General features: G+C 42.7%; 1 long non-coding RNA gene across 1 annotated transcript in view; it reads right to left on the bottom strand.

Moving 5' to 3' along the window:
* Window positions 1–23,216, bottom strand: part of LOC136872729 (uncharacterized) — a 493,104-nt gene that overhangs the window by 45,364 nt on the left and 424,524 nt on the right. The window lies entirely within an intron of this gene.

The following is a 23,216-nucleotide window of genomic DNA, read 5'->3' as shown; positions in this document are numbered from 1 at the left end:
TGAACCTGGTCCTTATGTTTGGTGTGGGTTGAGAGAACCTCAGGGCCATGTGCCTGTCTAGAGGTGGATGTATAGTTTCTAAATGTTTCGACTTTCTGACTGGGACTCGAACTCACGTCTATAGGGAATAATAATGCTAATTCATTTTCGTTCAACTATCTAATTCTGACGGTTTTCGGAGACGCCGAGGTACCGGAAATTTGTCCCGCAGGAGTTCTTCTACGTACCACTAAATCTACGGACACGAGGCTGACGTAACTAAGCACCTTCAAATACCACTGGACTGAGCCATGGTCGAACTTGGCAAGTTAGCGTCAGAAGGCCAGCACATCAACCGTCTGAGCCATTCAGCCCGGCCAACGAATAGAGCAGAATGAATTTTTATGTTAACACCAACTTCTGGCTCGGTGAGGAAAGCAACGGGAAACTACCTCACTCCTAATTTCCCTAGTACGCCTCTTCAGTGATGCCTAGGCCATCTATGACAGTTCATGGCAGAACTGTTGAGGATCCAACCAGCCTTCGGGCTGATGACTAAACATACATACACCAAACGAAAGGTTGGTACACATTTCGCAGTCCACAATTGCAATACTTGGAATTCGTATACAGTATATGTACACAATCCACTTCAGTTGTTTACATTATTCTGATGATGTGGATATTAATCACTATAGTACCGCAAATGAGAGATTCCACATTCCATTACTGTAATGGATTCTGAATATATTGTATTCACAAAACCGAATAAATTAAGAACTGTTCTCTTGACGTGCATACAGGTACCCATTGAGTTTTATCACCACCCTTAACCACACAATGGTGGAGGAAGTGTTCAGACTGATGAAAAACCAAACAGTGCAATAGGCCGTGTTCACAAATACACCGGACGAGTTGGCCGTGAGGTTAGAGGCGCGCAGCTGTGAGCTTGCATCCGGGAGGTAGTGGGTTCGAATCCCACTGTCGGCAGCCCTCAAGATGGTTTTCCGTGGTTTCCCACCTTCACACCAGGCAAATGCTTGGGCTGTACCTTAATTGAGGCCACGGCCGCTTCCTTCCAACTCCTAGGCCTTCCCTATCCCATCGTCGCCATAATACCTATATGTGTAGGTGCTACGTAAAGCCACTAGCAAAAAGAAAAAAAAGTTCATAAATACAATTTAAAAGGAGCTCTTTCACAAAGAGCTTGTCTATCGGTGGGTTCTTCATGTGCACACTGCATGTCACTAGAAAATACACTCATGAGCAATTGAATTAGAAATAGTTGCAGTAGTGGGAAAATAGCACTGTGCTCGAATGTAATGGGAGGGCGTGGCATACAGCAGCTATCTGGGAAAGCGAGATGTCAGAACTCGTATTGGCTGAATGAGTAACTGTTGACTACAGGATAGGTAAGACACGCCATGGGATACAGAAGCAAGTGTCTCATGAGCGAATATCTTCTCAACACCGGTCACAAGGCACTGATATGAGAAAAGGAACACCGCCATTGGACGCTCGAAGCATTGACAGATGAGTCGAGGTACCAGTTGGTACACGTCAAAGGCCGGGTACTGTGTAGAGATGAGAAGAATGCAAGAATGAGGAATGCGGTCTGCAAGCACGAACTTCCTGTTCTGCCAAGACAGATCGGCTCTTATCTGCTCTTATCTGTTACACGAAAACATTGACTCACACTCTGCAGTTTCCTGGATTACAATTGACTAGAGCGAAGAGCTGCCAGTAGAAGATAATATAAAGTAGCCTAGGTAGTAGCGGAGTTGCTATGGTAACCATTGCCTCACTGGTTCTGCTGGTGAACACCCCTTCTCCCCGTGCCTCACCGGGCATGTGCATTCTTCTGATCTCCCAACAATACGCGTGCGCCGTCAACCAGAAGAGGCAATGGATCCCTCTCATCCACAGGGTACATCTCAGGCTGCTGGTGCTGGTATCCTCATATGGAAACTATTCACATGGTACATCTGGAAACGTCCCTCACCGGCAAACGTTACAGGAACCTGCTGGCAGATCATGATCACCCTTTCGTTCTTCTCCTGCACCCTGCAGGTGATCTGTACCTACAACAAGACAGCGCATCGCCTCGAATTGCGGCTGAGTAGTTGGTTGAACACTCCAGGGATGTGGAGATGCTTGCCTGCCTACCGAGGAGCCCGATCTCAATCCCATTGAGCACATCTGGGATGCCGTCCAGAGGGATATGCGCATCCTGGACCCTGCTCGAACCAGTCTTCGTGGATTAAGGGGGGCTGTGCAGTGATTAGGGATCAGTATTGTGATAGTATAATTGTAGTCTTTTTTGCTATTTGCTTTATATCGCACTGACGAAGATAAGTCTTATGCTGACGATCGGACAGGAATGAGCTAGTAGTGGGAAACAAACGTGACCTTAATTAACGTACAGCCCCAGCAATTTCCTGGTGGGAAAATGGGAAATCACGGAAAACCATATTCAGGGCTGCTGACAGTGGGATTTGATAATAATAATGTTATTTGTTTTACGTCCCACTAACTACCATTTTACGGTTTTCGGAGACGCCGAGGTGCCGGAATTTTGTCCCGCAGGAGTTATTTTACGTGCCAGTAAATCTACCGACACGAGGCTGACGTATTTGAGCGCCTTCAAATACCACCGGACTGAGCCAGGATCGAACCTGCCAACTTGGGGTCAGAAGGCCAGCGCCTCAACCGTCTGAGCCACTCAGAGTGGGATTTGAACCCACTATCACCCGAATGCAAGCTCACAGCTGCGCAACCCTAAACGCACTGCCAACACGCTCGGTTAATATCAGGTTATCCATTTTATGTTGCCGTGAATGGGTTCAAAAATGACGTCTGCCAGCATCGTGCATACAGAAGTACTTCTTTTTATATATGCATGGATTTTATTAAGTTATGGTGACTTTCGAAGCATAGTTACATTTTATATTCTTTTAACTTTTCCGTGCAAATATTTATTATTGGATTGTTGATAATAATCATATTATTGTTCTTAGATCCCACTAACTACGTTTAAGGTTTTTGGAGATGCAGAGGTGCTGTAGGTTTTCCCACAATAATTCCTTTACCTACGTGTCAGTAAATATACGGGCACGAGGCTGACTTATTTGAGCACCTTCGAATACCATTGGATTGTTAAGGATCACCGCTAGTAAATTTGTCTTGTTATGAGATGTGTGAGTGTGACGTATGAGGAGATGCTAAGTAGACGAATGTACCAAATAAAATAAAATGGTAGACAGAGATGAAAATAGTAATAACAAGCGTATGGAATGTGCTAATATAAATCCAAGACAAGAATACCACAAATAGTAAAGAAAAAAATATTTAAGAGGGATTTATAGACACGAATCAGATTAGTACAATAGTGACTACTTAATATCTTTCCTTTATTTGTTGATTTTTTACATATTAGTAACCATTATTTCAAGAGGCAGTACATGCGAGTTTTGAATAATTTCTTTACTGAAAATCCACAGCCTTTTTCCAGTCATTTGATCGGGTCAGGAATGGAATGAATGAATCCCCTATCTAGCGGCGATGATAGGAATTGTGCTGGCTGCCAAAGCCTGTCGCACTCCTTCGGGGCAATGACTAATGAATTATATGTGAAATAGTATTTGAGAGTGTTGCTGGAATGAAATAAGAAAGGGAAAATCGGGGTACCCGGAGGGAAACCTGTCTCGCCTCCACTTTGTTCAACACAAATCTCACATGGTGTGACTGGGATTTGAACCACGGAACCCAGCAGTGAGAGGCCGGCGTGCTGCCGCCTGAGCCACGGAGGCTCTAATTTCTTTACTATTCTACCTAAATGCTACCACCTACCACTCTGAGTTTTTGAAGGCTCATTGTGTTTCGTTATTAATATTTTAATGTTATACGTATTATCTGCGAATAAGTGAAATGTTGATTGTTTATTTTTATTGGATAAAATAGGAGGAGAAGACTCCATGGCTCAGACAGCAGCGTGTCGGCCTCTCACCACTGGATACCGTGGTTCAAATCCCGGTCACTCCATGTGAGATTTGTGCTGGACAAAGCGGATGCGGGACAGGTTTTTCTCCGGGTACTCCGGTTTTCCCTGTCATCATTCATTCCAGCAACACCCTCCATTCTCATTTCATAGCATCTATCAGTCATTAATAAATCACTTTGGGCGCGGCGAACCCATCGTACTAATAGCCTATATATGATTCATTCATTACATCCCTGACCCGCTCAATGACTGGAAAACAGGTTGTAGGTTTTCATAATAGGAGGAATATATATTATTTTTGAAAATAAAGGGAGTGTCAAATGTGAATCTTGAATATAGCAAAGCAAAGTCACCTCCGTACAGGCCATGAAGGCCCTTGAAGGAGTGGAAGGTAAAGGCTTCCACCATTGTTAACCTCGGCACGTGATGGGGTAGAGTAGTTAGCTCTACGCCCGGCTGCCTTTGATCCCAGGAATTAACCTCGTACTCATTTTTGGTGTAGGCTGAGTGCATTTCAGGGCCATACGCACCTCCGGAAGTGGGAATCTCGTTCCTTAAATTTTACGACTTCTTGACGGGGATACGAACCCGAATCTTGAATATAAGGATTGTGAAACGTGATATAAAGCCGTTGCAAACTGTTTACAATTGGCTATAGGCATACCTGTTAGTAAATTTACAGGATTCTTTCTTTTTTTTACAGTTTTAGCTTTTATGCGGACGATGGGATGGGAAAGGACTAGAAATGGGAAGGAAGCGGCCGTCGCTCTAATTAAGATATCTGGCGTGAAAATGGGAAACCACGAAAAAACCTCTTCAGCACCGCCAATGGTGGGTATAATGTGTAAACGAAGAAGTGTGTATTTTAGCGGAGAAACAAAACCCAGTCGCAGAGCCAGAGGAATTAACCTGACGTTCCAAAATTCAACGGACTGGCCAGAAATCGAACAGAAGGCCGCCGTTCTAGGCATTTAGAGAAAGAATAACTTTATGGTAAAATTAATATTAACTTAATTGTTGACGTGCGTAATATGTAATTAATTACTGTTCCATTATATCCCCGTTTATCTCCCTCTTTCTCTCTCTCTCTCTCTCTCTCTCTCTCTCACACACACACACTGACTAATATAGAGATGCACCTCTAATAACGTAATGTATCAAACAACATCGATGGGATAGTATGTTAATGGTCGAGTGTAACGTTAAAGTGAAATTCGTTGAAAGGTTTGGCACTGAAATTTTATAATATCCCTAAACGATTTGAACACATAGGCCCCTAACACACAAATATGACAACACTTCATTCTAGTATGATTATTATGCGGTATTATTACGCTGTTGTTGACAACGCAAGTGACACTTTTAAAGCCCGCTCTCATTACTTTGCTGAAAGAAAAGAACACTATGCAATTTTTTTTTGCTAAGGGCTTTACGTCGCACCGACACAGATAGGTCTTATGGCGACGATGGGATAGGAAAGGCCTAGGAGTTGGAAGGAAGCGGCCGTGGGCTTAATTAAGGTACAGCCCCAGCATTTGCCTGGTGTGAAAATGGGAAACCACGGAAAATCATCTTCAGGGCTGCCGATAGTGGGATTCGAACCTACTATCTCCCGGATGCAAGCTCACAGTCGCGCGCCTCTACGCGCACGGCCAACTCGCCCGGTCTATGCAAATTTAATATATTTACCTCGCAGTTAAAATGTTCCAGTGTATTTAATAATAATAATAATAATAATAATAATAATAATAATAATAATAATAATAATAATAACAATTTAAACAAATCTCTGGCATCTTTGATCGCAGGCCCAGAAGATGACTGCATCTGTTCCAAGAATGATGCATAGCTAATAAACATGAATGAAAGCTCATAAATATATAAAACTTCTGTACACAGGGATGCTGTGTGGTCTCAACAGTCATCTTCAAGTGTTTCCAGCGAGGGTGAGCTTGGTCCTCTACCGACTTTGTTTGTTCAGTTTGCGCCATGACCTCACGATGTAACCCGGGGGGGGGGGAGGGGAGTGGCTATGCCTCAGGGAGTGTAGGTTAAGTTATTCCCTGGCAGGCATAGCTCCTCCTGGGTACCTCACATGAAGGGGCTAGTTTTATATTTAGAAGGTAAAATCACAATATTTTCAAAAATCTTTCTCAAATATGGGCCCTTTTCTTGATGTGTTAACATTTAAGATTTCGGGAAATTTTCTTACGCTGATATACGACGTCAATTATTCTATCATACATCTTGACTGCCATCGTAAGTATTTTGGTTTCGGAAATATTAAATGCAAACAAAATCATACCTGGAAACCGTATATTTGAGAGCCACCGGTGTCTCGCGTATTTAACTGAGGTGAACCGAGTGTCGTATTTTTTCTCATGTTTCTCATTTCCCATCGACCGAAACCTTAAACCATTCCGTTGGGGTCTCTAGTTCCAGAGCTGGAGGCCCGAATATCAGCACGACCTTCCGTTTCGTTAAAGTTCGTACATTTCTAGCCTGATTTAATGTAAGTTGTCACGTTAAAGTACGTGCTGTTTACTAACAAATAAGGTGTTAAAACGAACGCACTTAGCATTCGAGAAGGAAACACACACCCTCACAGATATTGATGATCTGTTGTCATTTTGAGAAACTGCTGTTATTTCCATTGAGGCTTCAACACTTCGTAAGATGCCTCTCTGCTCCCACTCCGCGAGAAGATGTATTGACTGCCTTCCAAAGTAGACAGACAGGGGACAGCTGGAAAGGTTATGTGCCTTGTTCCAAGTTTCTGGCCTAAGGGGAATAATGAGCTTTACGTTCAAGCATGCTTTCAATAATACAAGTTACTGAAGTTCACAGACACGTATCTAATACTGAAACAGTGTAGTACACTCGAAATGTTTAGTATCTCGTGGCCAGAAATATTCATTTCCGGCAAAAAATCAGTACAATCCTCAGAAGCACTCAGTATGTGCTTACACTCTCTCTTTCATAGGTCACATCCATCAGACGCGCTAACACTTGCACACATTTCAAGAGTGAGAGGAGGTGGAGAAAACAGAAGTACGAGGATACCTAGCATGTACGAAACACACGCGGAAGGGAAGGTAGTTGCTTCCCCGCCTGCCCACACATCCCACTGGCTCGACAATGAACGGAGAGGGGAATGAAAGGAGGAACCCCACGCCTCCTTCAAGGCAACACACGTAAAGTGTATGTCAACTCATTGAGGGTCAAATTTTCTAGTTTCTTTGTAATTCTTGCGTGCGAGGTCTGGCTTAAATATTAGCGGTCTCGGCTATGACTTCATTATCAAATGACATCGCGCTCAACCACTGTAAGAAGGAATTACCCTTATTTCAGTCATTATAGGCCACGTTAACTACTACTACTACTACTAGTAATAATAATGATAATAATCGTGATCACAAACCAAAGTGAAAATAACTTGGCATTAAATAATTATGATTATCAGAGACGCAAGGGCGTTTGGAAAACCGTTCCGGTGAAGTAATTTTCAGCCCTGATCAAACAATTAAATGCCATATACTGGGGTGGGATTACAACGTGCACACTTCATCGTAATTAAATTACAGTTAATTGTCTTCCTTGAATAGGAAAAGCTAGCATAGTCAGAATGTTTGACCATAGAAACATCTTAATCAATTCCCGACAAGAAAGTAGTTGGGAGTGGCCTCTGAGTGCGCAACGTTGCAAGCCACACCTCCTGGAAGACGAACACATGTGACGTTTTCTTGGTTACTTCTCCTTCATCCTCAGGGTTTGCCAAAATCTTCGCCCAAACATTACCTGTTTCATTTTCAACTCGCAATTTTTGTGAACGCGATTGTACACCAGGAACAAGTCAAACGAACATTACCTCTATAACCAATTCAGAGCTTCATAAATAGAAACGTTAATTAGCAAATTAATTTCGCATAGAAGGTGTACTGAGTAGACGTGGGTAGGTAGACATATTCCAATAGCTCAACCTATGATCATTATAAAGAGTGATGTACAGAATCATATGAAAGTTTATGCATAAATTGAAATAGCCCATAGAGCAGTTGAAGAGCAGTCTTCGAATAGGAATGTAGAGTTAAGGGGGAAGATTCAGCTTACCAGGTCAAAGATTAGCATTAAAAATATACAGCGTGTTAGGGGTATACGTGCAGATATTTTGCTAGCCGGCAAAGGAAAATACTCTCACGATATATGATATGTATTTTTTACCTTGTCCTATTAGTTTTCCCATAACTCAGACAAATATTTCAGGACCTAATGTGTTTTGAACGGCCGTAGCAGGCTACGCCGGTTATGTCATTCTGTCCACGTGTAGTGGAAAAACAGTAGCAGAGTATAGGGCTTGTTGAACCTGTTTTTATTGCAGGCCAACACATGTTGTTGTGCACGTCCCCTAAAGGCTTTGCAAGTAGGAGAGGTTGACTCACGTGCCAGGCCACTTGCTGTACTCGAAAACCGCTCTACTGTACTCTGTGTGAAAAGCACACAGAATCCTTACAGTGACGTCGAAAATCCGTACCAGCACATACATGCGAATCAAGTGTTGTGTAGTTGTGTGAGATTTAAAAGACGTCAATGGCATTACTCAATGATCCAAGCTGACAAAATGAAACGAAATAGTTAATAAGTAAATGAAAAATGGGTGCAACATTTCTGTGCTGTTATTGCGACAGTCTACGATGAATTGCTAACAATGTGAGTTGTCTGTGCTTATTCATAAATTTTCATGTCAATGAAAGGGCGGTAGACACTGAAAGAAAAGGCTATAAGTATTCAGTGAAATTGTTATTAATGAGATAAATTTCAAAAACCGTAGTTGCATCCATGCGTGAAAATTGCTCGAAGGAAAAGAGCTACTGTGGAATTGCCCTCGGGCATTTGTAATAGAAGGCTTATTCTTCTTTATCCTAATCTGTTTACCCTCCAAGGTTGGTTTTCCCTCGGACTCAGCGAGGGATCCCACCTCTACCGCTTCAAGAGCAGTGTCCTGGAGCGCGAGACATTGGGTCGGGGGATAAAACTGGGATAATGACCAGTACCTCGCCCAGGCTGCCTCACATGCTATGCTGAACAGAGGCCTTGCGGGGAGATGAATTTGAATTTTGAATTTGAATTTATTGATCGATTTACATGCCACTGAGACTGAAAAGCCCCTTGATGCAGCGTCTTCTTATAATACAATGCAGATTTATGAAAACAGATTGGAGGGGATAGACAAGGAAGAGGGAAGGAAGCGGCAGTATCCTTAAGTTAGGTACCATCCCGACATTTGCCTGGCGAAGTGGGAAACCACTTCAGGGTGGCTGAGGTGGGAATCGAACCACCTCTACACATTTGACTTTCCGAGGCTGAGTGGACCGCGTTCCAGCCCTCGTACCAATGTTCAAACTTCGTGGCAGAGCTGGGAATCGAAACCGCGCCTCCAGGGGGTGGCAGCTAATCACACTAACCACTACACCATAGAGGCGGACAGAAGGTTTATTACTGGTCAGTAAGTGCCAATAGGTAAAATGATGACTTTAATGGACCCGTGTAATTACAACTTCCGTAATAATAATGTTACTACTACTCCTACTACTACTACTACTACTAATAATAATAAATGTCTTTACGTTCCACTAACTAATTATCAAGGTTTTCGGAGACGCTGAGGTGCCAGAATTTTGTACCGCAGTACTTTTTTAATGCAAGTAAATCTACAGACAGCAGACTGGCGTATTTGAGCACCTTCAAATACCACCGAACTGAGCCGCCATCGAACCTGCCAAGGTGGGATCAAAAGACCAGCGCTCTATCGTCCGAGCTACTCAGACCGGCATTAGAGCTTAGACTAAGTTGGTCGTGCGGTTAGGGGCGCGCAGCTGTGAGCTTGAATTCTGGTGTTAGTGGGTTCGAACTCCACTGTCGACAACCGGGAAGGTGGTTTTCCGCGGTTTCCCATTTTCATATCAGGGAAATGGTGGGACTGTACATTTATTAAGACCTCGAACGCTTCCTTCCCAATTAAACCCTTTTTCTCTCCCATCGTCGCCGTAAGACCTATTTGTGTCGGTGCGATGTAAAACAATTTGTAAGTACATGTTTGGGTAATTTCGGAGACATGTCTGCAATTATAAGATTAATAATAATTCGGACATGTTAAAAGTTCACTATTTTCTTTAGTGTTTTCTGACAGATTACGAGCTACGAAGTTTGAGTGTGGCTATTAACTTTTATTTTCATAATAGTAATAATAGACGAACACAGTTATTGCAATGATATTGCTAGTGGATTTACGACACACCGACACAGATATGTCTTATGGCTACGGTGGGATAGGAAAGGCCTAGGAGTTCGAAGGAAGCGGCCGTGGCCTTAATTAAGGTACAGCACCAGCATTTGCATGGTGTGAAAATGGGAAAACACCGAAAACCATCTTCAGGGCTGTCGACAGTGATATTCGAACCCACTATCTTCCGGATGCAAGCTCACAGCCGAGCACTCCTAATCGCAGGCCAAATCGCCCATTAATAATAATAATAATAATAATAATAATAATAATAATAATAATAATAATAATGACGTTTACGTGCCAATGGAGACGCGTGATGTCGGAATTTTGCCCTCAGGTATTCTTTAACGTGCCTGTAAATCTACCGATCAGAAGCGGGCGTATTTGAGCACCTTGAAATACCACCGGACTGAGCCAGGATCGAGCCTGCTAAGTTCATGAAACCAGTACTTGAACCGTCTGAACCACTCAGCCTGTCAACGTTTATTTTGATACGTTTAATAGGCACTGCAAAAACAGCAGTAAGCTAGAATGCTTTAATTTACCACTAAACATGTTCTTTTCTTTTAGAAGCACGAATGGAAGGTTCGTTTAATTTATTTTTTGTATAATATGTACCCTATTGGAATGAAGCAAAACGTTCGATGTGCTTTGACAATTCAATACTGCTCACTTGGAAATCCTATACCATGCATTCTTTCGTCGTTGTAAGAAACTTTATTTACGTACATGTCAACACAGGGTGTTTCTGCATACGGCAAGTTGGTCTCCCAAAAATCCATGCTATTGAAATCACACTGTGGGAGAATATTCGACGTAACCAGTTCGACAAAAGCACTAGTAGACCTTTCACGCGCCGGTTCGGTTGTTTGTTGTTCCTAGCGACGGGGATGTGGTTGGACGTGTTCCCACCCCCTACTTGAAACCGGACTAGAGGTATGAGCTGCTTGTTTAACCTTCACCTGAGTAACAGCTGTCAGAGAGGCGAGTTGTGTTCCGTACTAGTATGCGAGTTACTTAGTAGTAGTAGTAGTAGTGTTTGAATAACGCCAGTGTATGATTACCACGAATACTATGATATGCTGCAAGTGTATCGTACGGCTGAACAGAACACGGGTCGCCCTCCATGAATCTATCGCGAAAGGCTTCCCACCAGACGGGTGCCGAATCCAGCAACGATACTTGCTGTACTGCAGCGTATTCGCGATACAGGTTGTGTTACATCACGCTTTGAAAGGCGAGGGCCTGAACGGCCACGTGTAATCCTAGACGTGAAAGAAGACATCCTAACAATGGTAAACGACGATCCCGTACGCGTAGTATAACACGTGCCGTTGGTATACTAACTTGGAACATACGTAGGACAGAGCATGAAGAGCGAATGCACCCTGACCATATTCATCGGGTGTAGTGTCTTTCACCATCTGATTATCAATTCTTTTACAAGTTGATGTACGTCGCCACGACACAGATAGGTCTTACGGCGACAGATATATCTAAGGGCTAGGATCGGGAAGGAACCATCCGTTGTCTTAATTAAGGTAGAGCCCCAGCATTTGCCTGGTGTAAACATGACAAACCACGGAAAACCATCTTAAGGGCTGAAGACAGAGGGGTTCTAAGCCACTATATCCCGAATACTGGATACTGGCCGAACTTTAACGACTGCTGCTATTAAGCTCGGTGATGATATAAGAGTTCTGTCGCTGGTTAGTTGATCAAGCACGCAACCAAGAATTTTTGTCAAGTGTATTAGTGACACATGAGTCAACCAACTTGGAACATACGTAGGACACCGCATGAAGAGCGAATGCACCCTGACCACATTCAACGCCTGTAGTGTCTTTCACCAGCTGATTATCATTTTTTTTACAAGTTGATGTACGTCGCCACGACACAGATAGGTCTTACGGCGACAGATATATCTAACTTCTAGCACCGGCTCTCAATTAATATCTGGATGGATGCAGCGGGAGATCGGTTACTTTGACCAATCATCTTTTTATTAGCGTTATTTTGCTTTACGTCCCACTAACTATATTTACCATTTTCTCAGACGCTGAAGTGCCGAAATTTAGAATCGCAGGAGTTCATATACGTGCCAGTATTTCTACGACACGAGGGTGACGTATTTGTGCCCCATCAAATACCATCAGACTGAGCCAAGATTGAACCTGCCAAGTTGGAGGTCGGAAGGTCAGGGCCTCAACAATCTCAGACACTCAGAATGGTACTAATCACCTTACGTGGACAAATTTGATCGGTGTAGCTTTCCTTATGGCGACGATGGGACAGGAAAGGGCTAGTATCGGGAAGGAAGCGACCGTGGCCTTCATGAAGTTACAGCCCCAGAATTTGCCTGGTGTGAACATGGCAAACCACAGAAAACCATCTTTAGGGCTGCTGACAGAGGGGTTCGAACCCATTACCTCCCGGATGCGAGCTCACAGCTGCGCGCTCCTATAAAAAGTACGTTCACGGAGGTCATCCGAAGTGGATACTTCAGTTCGATATACTTTGTTTTTCATGTCCCCCCACTGACCACAACAGACGGAAGACGTGCTTGTTAAAACGCTAGACATTGACCTTGAACGCAGTTCGACAGTTCCTCATTCCTTCCTTTTACGTGGTTTGGGTTCATTACGTATGTTTGAGCAGTTTATATTTTGTTTCTTATTCACTATGAGTTAAAACAGAAGACGCTTTGCGTTTTTAAGGGCTGATGAACTGAAAACAGCAATCATCATCATCATCATCATTATCACATTTAGAAAATTCAATAAAATGCTTGTTTTATATTCATCACCACTGAAATAGGAACTACAAGTTAACGTTTAACTGAAGAAAGTTGCATAGAGCGTTTTTTATATTTACATAAGACAGTTTAAAATTTCTTTTAGTGTAAGGCAATCTGTATGTTTTTGTTTTCTAAACTGTTGTGTTGTAATGTTTAACGGGTAAAGTTTTCGTGTACACAAGCGTTTTCGTGTACGTTCGTAAATCCGTGCTTTTCTATTCGAGACAGTCTTTGTTACCGTCCACCTGCAATTACGGAACCCCTACTGTATGTTAGTTCATTCTTTTCTACAACAGAGTGTTACTATTAAAACTGTAGTTCCTATGACCACGCCACTTTTATATCCGGGTCATTATTGTGAGCCTTGTTCGGCTATGTCCTATTTGACAATGTGGCTCTCCTTACCATCTTCTTCTTCTACTGAAGCCTTATGTCTTAACAGATGTATTCCACCGGCATCTTCTTAACACACAGTAGCGTAATCTGCTGCGATCTTCTATTAGCACCATCATAGTAAAATATAGGATGCAGTTGTGGCGGAATCCTCTTAAATACGTTCGACATCTGTGAATTGTGGACAACTTGAAAACTCATCTTGTACTTATGAAAGCGACCGTCGGCCTGGCGTTCAGGTTAATAGCTACATGTCTCTCTCGTCCAACCTTGTTTATGTTTATGAGATTTGTTGATGTGTATGTTTGATGTTTGTGTACACAAATCCTGCTTTGTCACACTTCGTCCTGTCGAGTTAACCACAATACGATGTTACAGCTGACTCATCCCCAGGAGCTGTACCTGGTACTCGTCTTACGCATAGTAATCTGTAGTTAAATACTGCGACCCATATTGCCTCACGTGACGTACATTTCATCTTGTTTCATCCTAAACCACGCATATTTTACTATTTTCTTCCACGTCTTTCAACTCTTAATGATCTGATAATAATAATAATAATAATAATAATAATAATAATTGCTTGACGTCCCACTAACTACTTTTACGGTTTTCGGAGACACTGATGTGCCGGAATTCAGTCCCGCAGGAGTTCCTTTTATGTACCAGTAAATCTACCGACATGAGGCTGACGTATTTGAGCACATTCAAATACCACCGGACTGGGCCAGGTTCCAACCTGCGAAGTTGGAATCAAAAGGCCGGCACCTCAACCGTCTGAGCCACTCACCCCGGCAGGAAGCACGAAATGTATGTACGTTTAATTTATTTAGTTGTATAACATGTCCATTTTTCGTTTGAAACAAAACGTTCGATGTGCTTCGATAATTCAATTCCGATGGTACTCATTTGGACATACTATCTCATGCATGCGTTCGTTGGTGTAAGGAACTGTCTTCCTTCTTCTACTTTTACGCCACAACGGGGATCGTACCGTATTTCACGTCCCGGTCCGCCTATCCCAACCAATAATTATGTCACGCGCTCGTACAGGTCTCGCACCGACTCAGGTTTTCAGGTCATTTCCATAATCACTAGGCCACGGGGCTGACGACCACAGATATACCAATCCCCTAAAGGACGTAACAGCAAATGAACCAGTATTAACGCTGACAGTTCGACACATCTCCAGAATCCGAAACCGATGACTAGTGTTGTCTGAAGCCCCTAAGACGGAAACTAAATACGAACAACAACAAAACCAGTCTGGCGAGAATGTAACGTAACATGTTATACACTGGTAGCAGCCTTCAACTGTTATCGTAGGTCAGTTGCTCGTAATCATAAAACCAGTTTGGCAAGTATATTACGCACCATCTCGTGGTATTTCATAGGTAGCGCTCAGCTGTTAGAGTAGTACATTTGCTCTTAAACATAAATAGAAACCGGTTTGGCACGGATGGCGCGTTACTAGCCTGTTATCAAAGGAAAGCTATTCATTCATAAGAACAGGGCATACTACCTATTCTTAAAACATCGTATCCCTTTGCTCTCGAAAATAACTTCCGAGGATTACTAAAAGTTTGATATACAGTGGTTCGTCATATCGTTCTCTATTGCTACAAGAAACACCCTGCATATTTATTTTATTAGGGTAAGTTTTAGGTTTACCGAGCTCGATAGTTGAAGTCACGTAAGTGCGGCCAGTATCCAGTATTGGAGAGATAGTGTGTTCGAACCCCGCTGTCGGCAGCCCTGAATGTGGTTTTCTGTGGTTTCCCATTTTCACACCAGGCAAAAGCTGGGGCTGTACCTTAATTAAAGCCACGGATGCTTCCTTCCCACTCCTTGCCCATTCCTGTCCCATCGTCTCCATAAGACCTGTCTGTGTCGGTGCGACTTAACGCGACTTACAAAAAAGTTTTAGATTTGGTTTTCAGGAAGAATTATAGGAAAATCTGCCCTGGTTCCAGAGATATGCATAAAATTGTGACGGCTGACTCCTTCCCGTACACTTTCATTCCCATTGGTGTAGTTAATAGAGGGCAGCCTCAGAAGGCACGGAGAATGAGTATAAACATAAGAATAATATAACTATGAAAATAATGAAAGTAATTAGACCAATGTTTAAACATTTTTCCTCCAGTGATGTTTTGAAGTGTCGTGTGGGTAGTTATACGCAGAACTGTAATGCCAAAATTAGGAAGATATACCTCCAAACAGGATTCTGCGGATTCTGCTGCCAAACAACTGTGTTGATAGCAGCAAAAGATACAACCAACACATTCAATGATGAGATGACTGGAAGAGTGAAAGTTTTGAAACAAATAGGACTGGATCCTGTAGATTACTGCACTCAAGGACTGAGTCAGAAGGATATTAAATAAATTCAGTCAGCTGAGACGAGAGCACGCAAGTCCACAGATTCGAAAGCTTACACCAATATGATGCCTACATTGATCGAAATAATAATTGGTTTTACGTCCACCTGACTACATATTTATGATTTTCGGAGACGCCGAGTAGCGGAATTTGGTACGGCAGGAGCTCTTTTACATAGCAGTAAATCTACCGAAAAGATGTAGACGTATTTGAGTACTTCTAGGTACCACCGGACTGAGCCAAGATCGAAACTACGAAGTTGGGCTTAAGTACAGCGCTATACCACCCGAGCTGCTAATCCCGGCCTGCATTGAACGTGTTGGGCGACAGTTCAAATAGGTTCTGCAAACAACATTCAGTTTTCGGTGTCTATGTTCGCTGTGCATAGTTCACCGATTGTCATTTCTGAGGTGCTTAGGAATGTCAAGCACTGTGGAAGAATGAAATAAAATGGGCTGTCTGAGATGTCCAGGCTTGCTCTGACGATATATTTACGCCTAGATTAAACATTTCTATTCAAAGGTGGTTATATTTCGATCCCTCTTTGCACTACTTCAGTTTCTGCGCCAACTTTTCGGTCATCCTGTACATCATTAATGACCTGTAGAAGTTAGTATTCGACCGAGCGAGTTGGCTACGATGTTCTAGCCAGTAGCTGTGAGATTGTACTCGAGAGATGGTGATTTCTAATGCCACCGTAGGCTCTCTGAAGGTTTTCCGTACATTGCCATTTTCACACTGGGCAGATATCGACGCTGTACCTTGATTAAGTCCACAGTCGATGTCTTCCTAACTCTAGCACTTACCCAAGATATTTTTAAGACCTCAAGGAAAGCTAAGGCAATGTTATCTATTGTTGTATATTGCACCCGTATGACCGAGTCATTACAAGGGTGCACTATACACTTATAACTTGAAGTCAAATTGTAGTGATGTGTAAAGTTAAATACAGAAATGAAAATAAAGAGTTAATGAGGCACTTCTGGGCACGGTAGAAACTTAAAACTTAAAACTTGATATCTGTAAGCATGATACCTTAACAATTTATACACAAATAGAAAATTATCAAATTATCAAATCTTTCTAAAGGGTCCGAAGTTGGGGAGTTTGAAACTGGAGCTTAGAGGTGGTATACCATGTGGTGGTTTATTCACAGCAATCAAGTGTTCATTCAACGCATCAGTTTCGGGTTTACATTTACCAAAATAAATTAGTGACAACTGAAAAAACCATGTTGTAAGTGTAGATTTTACACACTTTATCTGTATGTCTTGGGTTTGATTCCCAGCTCGACCAAGGATTCCTTTCATGTGCTCGGAGCAGAAAATGGGTCTACTCAGCTGCGTAGGTTCAACTGAAGAACTGTTTGATACGAACTGTAGTTGATCCCAGCAGGAATTCGGTTAAGGAAACCGTCAAGCTGACCTCTTAATACTATGATTATTAACTATTTATGAAAGGCCCAATCAGTCAAACTGTGGAAACTAAAATAAGATAAGATCGCCATTGTTAACAACGACAAATTTCCCTTGATAAACCCCGAGTCAGTGGAGGGTACATGGACTGTGCATCTGCACAGCAGCGAAGTCCGCCCTACATGACATAGTACTAACAAACAGGTGTGGCTATAGGCAGGGAAAGTACAGCAGCAGGGCATGTACGAATTGGTTCAGTGCTAAGCCCAGTGAGAACTAGCAGAAATACATAATTACGACCTGTTATTGCCCAGAAGGAGAAATGTCAACGTTTTCCGTTTTGATTTACGTTACAAGCATGGCGATGACCGGATGACAAATACCCTGGCACTGGTGTCTACTTCGTACAGCAATTGTTTGTAAACATCAAGTTACATAATCAGTGATTCACCGAGCTCGATAGCTGCAGTCGCTTAAGTGCGGCCAGTATCCAGTATTCGGGAGATAGTAGGTTCGAACCCCACTGTCGGCAGCCCTGAAAATGGTTTTCCGTGGTTTCCCATTTTCACACCAAGCAAATGCTGGGGCTATACCTTAATTAAGGCCACGGCCGCTTCCTTCCCACTCCTAGCCCCTTCCTGTCCCATCGTCGCCATAAGACCTATCTGTGTCGGTGCGACGTAAAGCAACTAGCAAAAAAAAAAAAAAAAACAGTGATTCGATCTTCTACCCCACCTTCTTCAAGGTGTGTTGTGTTTGCCATAACCGGTAACTTGCCCTTGCGACTGGAAAGACGCACAGTGTACGGTATAGAAGCAAGCCGCGAATTCCTACCTACGGTATATTTGTTTGTCGAACCCTTGTCCCGTTTACCTACGGGGTCGGGTATGAGGTGAGATGAATCTACCGTGGCGGGTTTTTATGACCGGATGCCCTTCCTAACGTCAACCTCATCAGAAGAGTTAATGAGATGAAATGAATTACGTGATATATGATAGTAGGGAGAGGGTGAAACCCGGTGCCGGCACATAGCCTACTTCTGTCGAATAGTACCAAGGTGTCTGCTCAAAGCTTAACGTCCCCACCCGACGAACGAATCACCATCAACAGCGTCATATGCCGTCACTCCATATGAGCACTGCGGAGCGGTTTGGAATTTAATCCAGGCTTTTGGCCGGCCAACATTCTGATGGTGATTTTTTTTTTAAACAACAGGACTCGAACCAGCTAACCTTCGTGTCACACCGTTTAGACTTCAGCGCCTTAACGATCATGTCCACCAGGTAGGCTACGGCATAATCTTACATAAAAATATTGTGTTTTACAACGTATCGTCAGGGTGCGGTATTTAAAGTACCGTATATCCGAAAAATAATTCTGACGTATACATTGTAAATCTCTGCTATCCCGTGCGATCACGTTACATCACTTCTAGAGAATGTGTTGTCGTCAATAAGGACATCGTCTATAGAACTAGAGTAATGTCCACATACCGTGCTGATGGAAGTAAATTGAAAATTAATTTGAAGCTCGATTTTAAAACAAATAGCATATGTATATGACCAAGAAAAAGGTATATTAATAGCCTACTTGACTCGTTTACATAAAGCCTAAGAATATTCTCGTTTATTTTCCCTTTGAAAATAACTTCTTTTGGCATGAATGCAAGATCTCCAAAAATTCTGCTGTATGCGTTGTGAAAAGTTACCAGACGTTTATTTGAGAAAATTATCCAATTAGTTGACAAAAATTAATGATAAAACTGAAATATTTTAAATGGGGTCGTAATTAGTTGCGTGGGAAAGGAGATTGTACTACTGACAATTTTTAACTAGCCTGGAGAAATTTGGTCAGATGTTCCATTTCATATGTTTCTATCAGGTCTTGTTTCGATATTACACACGCGCGTGAAAGATTTTTTTTGCTATTTTGCTTTACGTCGCACCGACACAGATAGGTTTTACGGCGACGATGGGAGAGGAAAAGCCTAGGAATGGGAAAGAAGCGGCCGCGGCCTTAATTAAGATATAGCCCCAGCATTTGCTTGGTGTGAAAATGAGAAACCACGGAAAACCATCTTCACGGCTGCCGACAATGGGATTCGAACCCACTATCTCCCGGATGCGAGCTCACAGCTGTGCGCCCCTAACCGCACGGCCAACTCGCCTAGTGGGAAGATTTTTAAACACTTGTTTTCCTTAGAGGGTTACAAGTAGACATCACACTTTACATGACGAGTTTGGTTCTACTTTTGGATCGTCATATTGTAGGCCTAGCAACAGTTCGCCAACCACAGCAACATAAACAATATAAACACATTCTGCGAGACCCATACTTTCATTGATCTCCGAGTTGACGGGGCAAAAACAACTCGTTAGTGCACCAGATCTTTTTACACCTAACCTGCATGATCACGTAGGTCAGGGATAATACATTTTTAAATGTTCATAGATTAGTATACGTTAGGAATAACATTTCAGTTACCTTGATTCATTGAAACAGTGACTTACGCAAAGTATTCTCCTGGAGGACGCACAAGGATCGATCCCACACCGCAATAACGAGCGATAGCACTGAGCACGACGCACACAAATGTGTTTGAGTGACACGGGAGCACTGAACCGCACGGAACAACACACAATCCTACTGATATCACAAGCTCCTTCGGGAGTTCACATCGCCAATATCGGCAGGTGGCCAGTTCCAGAAGGTACTGATAAATCCCAGTGAACGGTAAACAAGCGGATTGCCGAACTAGGTCACTCGATAACAAATTTTGTAGGCTTGACGAAATAAATAAATAAAAAACCGTATGTTTTGATTGATGTTCCCAAAATTGCAAGGAGATTACATCGTTGTTGTCCTACTATTTGTGGAAGTTGCCCTTCCATGTGCCTTGGGAATAAAGGGCCTGTAATTTATGTATCGCAGTAAGCTGGAGGATTAGAAGTACGGGAGGGAACAAGGGCTTCTGACAAGGTTATCCCCGAGGCAGTGAGCGGAACAAAACCCAATTACCTTCTATTGACCGCCGAGACGCGTCTTAGATCGGAGAAAATAACTTGCTTCTATGTTGTGTGATATTTGCTTTCCATCCACTACATCAACACAAAGGGCACACTGAGTGCACTGAAGTAAGCTTGCTTTCTGCTGAATTTGTACGAGTTCTTGAGAATTATCAGTTTTCCAAGAGTATGCTTAAAATATTCCGACTGGGAGACATAGCACAATTTCGACTCAAAAAAAATTAACTCTTCAAAAGGAAATTAATGGTTGACAGAATACAGGTAATAATAATAATAATAATAATAATAATAATAATAATAATAATAATAATAATAATAATAATAATAATCATAATAATAATCATAATAATAATAATTGGCAGTAGGTCGTCACTACTGTAACGACCGCGGGGTTTTGAGGGTTTCGTAGATTTACTTATTAAATTTTTTTCGCTGTTTTAGTTTCTCATAGTAACGCCTATTACCCTCTTTCCGTATCGTTTATTTTATTCCTTTATAATTCACTTTTCTCGTTTCAAATCTTACTTTTTCACGTTTTTGCGGAATCCTAAACAAATCTTTCTTTTTCATTATTATTATTATATTTGTTATTCTGTACAACTGGCCATGATATATTCACAACGACACCTAACCTCCAGTCAACACAGCGCCAACTTATAACAGAGTATGCGTGTGACGTCACATATGAAGCACAAATTTTGCCTTAATTTGAAACGCTGTCTCATGAAAACTACGGATGAGATTTTCAATTTTTTTCAACAGGTAGCCTCCAAATTTATCTGTCAGTTGATACATTAGAAATCATAAATTAAATCATTTCGGTGATGTACGCCTTCTACCCAAACAATAATACTACTAATAATAATAATCATTATTATTATTATTATTATTATAAAACGAACCGAAAACTTCAAGGACCTAGGCGAATGAATTAAACCAAACATTTCAGAGGAAGAGCCTCTGCATCTCGGATTAGTGAAATTAATGAATGAATGATGAATGAATGGATCACGTTGCTATGAGCTTGCATTCGGGAGATTGAGAGTTCGAACCCTAATATCGGTAGCCCTGAAGGTGGTATTTCGTGCTTTATCATTTTAAAACCATGCTCATGCTGGGGCTGTACTTTAATTAAGGCCACGGTTGCTTCCTTCCAACTTCTAGTTCTTTCCTATGCCATCGTCGCCATAGGACATACACTATGTGATCAAAAGTATTCGGACATCCCCAAAAACATAGGTTTTTCATCCAAGGTGCATTGTGCTGCCACCTACTGCCAGGTACTCCATAGCAGCGATCTCAGTTGTCATTAGAGCAGAACGGGGCGTTCCGCTGAACTCACAGACTTCGAACGTGGTCAGGGAGTCACTTGTGTCAGAAGTCTGTACGCGAGATTTCCACACTCCTAAACATCCTTAGGTCCACTGTTTCTGATGTGATAGTGAAGTGGAAACGTGGCGGTAAGCGTACAGGCCCACCTCGTCTGATGGCTGACAGAGACCGCCGACAGTTGAAGAGGGTCGTAAAGTGTAAGAGGCAGGCATCTATCCAGACCATCATTCAGGAATTCCAAACTGCATCAGGATCCACTCCAAGTACTATGACACTTCGGCGGAAGGTGAGAAAACTTGGATTTCATGGTCGAGCGGCTGCCCATAAGCCACACATCACGCAGGTCAATGCCAACGCCTCGCTTGGTGTAAGGAGCTTAAACATTGGACGATTGAACAGTGGAAAAAACGTTGTGTGGAGTGACAAATCACGGTACACAATATGGTGATCCGATGGCAGGGTGTGGGTATGGCGAATGCCCGGTTAACGTCATCTGCCAGCGTGTGTAGTGCCAACAGTAAAATTCGGAGGCGGTGGTGTGATGGTGTGGTCGTGCTTTTCATGGAGAGGGCTTGCACCCCTTGTTGTTTTGTGTGGCACTATCACAGCACAGGCCTACATTGATGTTTTAAGCACTTTATTGCTTCCCACTCTTGAAGAGCACTTCGGGGATGGCGATTGCATCTTTCAACACGATCGAGCACCTGTTCATGCACGGCCTGTGGCGGAGTGGTTACACGACAATAACATCCCTGTCATGGAGTGGCCTGCACAGTGTCCCGACATGAATCCTATAGAACACTTTTGGGATGTTTTGGAACGCCGACTTCGTGCCATGCTTCACCGACCGACATCGCTACCTCTCCTCAGAGCAGCGCTCCGTGAAGAATGGGCAGCCATTCCCCAAGCAAACTTCCAGCACCTGATTGAACGTATGCGTGCGAGAGTGGAAGCTGTCATCAAGGCTAAGGGTGGGCCAACACCATATTGAAGTCGAGCATTACCGATGGAGGGCGCCACGAACTTGTACGTCATGTTCAGCCAGGTGTCCGTGTACTTTTGATCACATAGTGTATCTGCGTCATTGCGACGTAAAGCAGTCAGAATGAATTAATACTTCTCTCTCCTAATCATGGATGACCACCATCTAGGGAGAGTGTTTCGTTTATTGTACTCATAACGAATACATGTAGTTAAATTCAGTTAATAATGCAAATTACTAAAGTTATTCTAAATACGGGATTGTTTTACGGAGTAATGTATACCGTACCAATGTATAGGGTGACCCAAAAGTCCATTAACATTTGACGAGGGAATACTTCAAGGAATGTTGGAGGGAGAGAGGTAATAATTGACTCATACGATTGGCATGACATGGGGTTTTGATACAAAAAAGTACACAAAATGGCCAATAGATGAAGCTGGACAGCAACACGTCAGGTACAAATGGCCACACATGGTTGATACGACATGGGGTTTTATTAACACCAACAACGAGTGCACAAACAGGCCAACAAATGGTGCTAGACAGCAATAAGTCAGTAACGCATGAGATCCGTGAACAGTATATAAGTAGCTGTCGTGAGAGAGGGCGTCAGATTCGCCTGCA

The sequence above is a fragment of the Anabrus simplex genome, chromosome 4 (assembly GCF_040414725.1).
Source record: "Anabrus simplex isolate iqAnaSimp1 chromosome 4, ASM4041472v1, whole genome shotgun sequence".
Taxonomy (NCBI): Eukaryota; Metazoa; Arthropoda; class Insecta; order Orthoptera; family Tettigoniidae; genus Anabrus; species Anabrus simplex.
This window is presented reverse-complemented; position numbering and strand designations above follow the sequence as displayed.